The following is a 3814-nucleotide window of genomic DNA, read 5'->3' on the forward strand; positions in this document are numbered from 1 at the left end:
GTTTTTCTTTCGAAAGGTGTGACTGTTTGTTCTAAAACGATACATACAATTATAGAAACTTTTATTCTAAACTATTCAAATAAGGGAAATAGTCAATTACTGATTCTCAAAGTATATAAGAAAGTTTAAAGAAGAAACTTTACATTGAAAAAACTCCAAATTACGAAACAGAAGGTTAACGTTTTAGGCATAGAGTAGAAGTGTGTAACGAAATGCAGAATTTTGATAGCAAATATAAAGTAAAACGTTACAAAATAGTAACTTTGATTGAAAAAGATATATGAAGGTAACAAAACACTTAATACAGTCCAAATGTGACCAATCAAGGATGCAAACATGTAACAAAAAGTCAAAATTTGATTATTTAATAAGATGCAATCATACTATAACTAAAAATGTTACTTTCACAAATGCCCTCTCCCCAATCATCCCAGAAGATTTTGGTTTGTTTGGAATTTCGCGCAAAGCTACTCGAGGGTTTTCTGCGTTAGCCATCTCTAATTTGGCAGTGTAAGAGTAGTGGGAAGGCAAGTAGTCATCACCACCCACCACCAACTCTTTGGCTACTCTTTTAACAACGAACAGTGGGATTCATCTTCACATTATAACGCCCCACGGCTGAAAGGGCGAGTCGAGTGCCTTATCTTCCTGGCTATGCCGGCCCCTCCCAAATAGAAAACTGAATAATAATAATTTCAGCAAATGTCCAATAAAATAAATTGCTACATAAAGGTTTTGCGGCATCAGTTTTACCAGGTTGAACTTATAAATTCCAGTCTTTACCCACGTTTTAAACTACAATTTAAAAGTAAAAATCAGAGTTGAGAAATTCAACATAAATAATACCAAACAATGAATTTCACTCTTCAAAACTCAAGATGTAAAGAATTTACACGTTTTGATTTAAAAAGTTTGAAAAAATAATTTCGCGCAAAAGTGATATAGTCAAGATTAATATTGTTCAAAACTCCTTGATACTTTCATTACCTATATGTATTATAGAATTTTGAAACAAATCTCGAAAACTCTAGAAATAATTTTATAAATGAAGTAGGAAAATATTGTAGAATATAACACTATTACATTTTATACAGATGGTTGTAATTCCAATGAATTTTTTTATAAAAACTACACGAAACCTGTTTCATGAAATTATAAATATTTGGTGCAAAAAGTTTTTCTAAAATAGCTCTATCGAGTCTTTATTAAATTTACGCCTTAATAAACCACTGGAGGTTTTATGAAACCTGAAGGAATTTCTTCTCTTTGTCTCTACTCACAAATAACTCTCTTTTTGTCATCTGTTTTTAATAAAACAAATAGTTAAGTTCTTAGCATGTAGCTTAAGTTTATAGCTTTTAAATTCATCTGACTGTCATGAATTCTGGCTGGTGTCGAATCTATCATCATACAGTTAATCATTAAAATGTAGTTTACTGTCTCCTATATATCAACATGTACATTTGCCACTATTACATTTCATTACAGATTTGGGTAGCTTGCAGATCACCATTGGAATTGGAACCCCAGCAACATGAATATTTATCATCTGAATCTACATGATTCGCATTGGAACAGAAGTAAGTATAAGGCACTAGAAACCTATAATCATGGGTTTGTACACACAAAAACCTAGTGTGGCTGTTTATGCAACAACACACACACACGATGAAAATACACTCGGTATCTTTGGTGATACCATCTATGTATCATCAAACTCAAATGGCGATGAGAAATACTACGAATTTTGATCGCTTAAAATTAACAAACAATGCACAAGAAAATGACAATAAAATTCATGAACTGGTAAACATACTTCAACCAGGGTTTTGAAGTACTGATAAAGGTGTTGCCTTGGAAAGACGCTGATAAATTGTATGAATTCAGTTTCACAGAATCCCACTTGTCCAGTACAAATTTGGCTATGAAAATACACACAGCTGATGACAACGGGTTCAAGCGTGGAAGGAATAAAAATTTTAATGATAATCAAGTTGTAATTTGGAAATATTTAAAGCATGCTGAATAAATTATTTGAGTAAGATATTTTGTTGTTATTTTAATCACACAAAATTGTGGTGTGTAACGCGACATATAATTGGTTGTTAAAATATTTGAATCCCATCACTGTTCTAAACATTACTGAATCTAACCAAACTGCGTCGTTTAACCAGTACAAAATAATGATAAAATAATTTAACCAAATAGACACTCATGAACTGACATTAAAAGGAGTAAAAGTTTGAGATGTACATGAAGCTTCCTTTGTAATTGCAGATAAACGTAATTATCAATTTTAACATCCTGGAAATGAATAAATCGACAGATTCATAAAATAAAAAAGTTTTCGAAAGCTAGACTGCATTCACTCTTAAAGTTCGTAAAATTTTTTAATATAGTTATACGCTGTAAATGTGAAAATGTTTTCATTTTTGATTCTGCAATTCAACAAAACATTTAATTTAAAAATAAACAAATTCAAGTGTTAGTCTCTTTTGTTTTAGGAACGTTAATGGCATATCTAACTTGAGTATGGATAGCTTCTAAAGTAGCTGTAATAATAAAGTATTGGTATGATAAATTTACATTTACGATATGTAAGACGTGAGTTTATTTATATATTTTATAAATTTTTCATAACGAATTCCATAAAATGTTCATTAAATGCTGTCAGTATCCATACGCTCATGATTTCTTCCACAACTGAATAGAGATACAAACAAATCAACTAGAAAATAATGAGCATATTTCACATGATATTTTCTTCACAAACTATGCATTTAACATTTTCCTTATCCACACACAAACTGTTAAAACAATATACCATTTTATTGTTCCTAATTAAATTACATCTTCTAAACTACTTCTGAGACACGTTAATTCAGTATTGTTGACGGTCAATGGTTAAGTACTAGGAGGTTACAATTGAAGGTCTATAATATTTCGTGATTCGAACGTTTCCTAAACCTCAGAGATAAATGTCTACTTACTTTAGTGCAGTGGTTCTTAACCTTGTTAGAGGTACTGAACTGAACCCTTCGTAATTGGAAAAATAAAATATACTTAACATAAGTAGATATTTTACTAATGCACAAAATGAGCCATGCATCAGTTACACATAATATCACTGTGTTCAAAGAACAAAACCAACAAAACATGGATTTCCACACACAAAAACAAAACATAACTCAATGAATATTTACAGCAAATCAATGTGACTTTTGTTGTTGCCTTTCAGAGACAAGTTCAGAAATACGCGGCTTCCCCTTGGAAAGTGCCACTCTTATATCATTTTCGCAACAAAGTATGTTCCTTTTCTTCGTTTTATGTCTACCATCTTCGAAAAGGATTGCTCGCAAAGATATGTTGTAACAAACGGTATGATTATCTCAAGGGCTTTCTTAGCAATAAGAGGGTACGCTACGATTTGGTGACACCAGAACGTTGAAAGCGTTGTTGTTCTGAAAAGTTTCTGTTGAACTAAGCTCTGCTGAAGTTCAATGATTTCGTCGAGGTATTCATCATTGACATCTGCTATCGCAACACTAAACGTGAACGGCTGTCTCACCCATGCTGGACATGACTTTCTGGTGGGGAAGTATCCGTCGAGAGACTTTGCGAGCTCATCTAAGTGCATGGCAATTGCTTGCTTCAGTTCCTCGAGTACAGAAATGTCACCGATTTCAGACACATCTTCGATCTTACCTACACAGTCGTCCAGCAGGGGAAAGTTTGCAAAGTTATCATTGCCAACTGCAGGTTCTGAAACTCGGCAATTTTGTACTCCAGCTCAACAGCCATACATTGACTCGTC

The sequence above is a fragment of the Tachypleus tridentatus genome, chromosome 9 (assembly GCF_004210375.1).
Source record: "Tachypleus tridentatus isolate NWPU-2018 chromosome 9, ASM421037v1, whole genome shotgun sequence".
NCBI classification, from domain to species: Eukaryota; Metazoa; Arthropoda; class Merostomata; order Xiphosura; family Limulidae; genus Tachypleus; species Tachypleus tridentatus.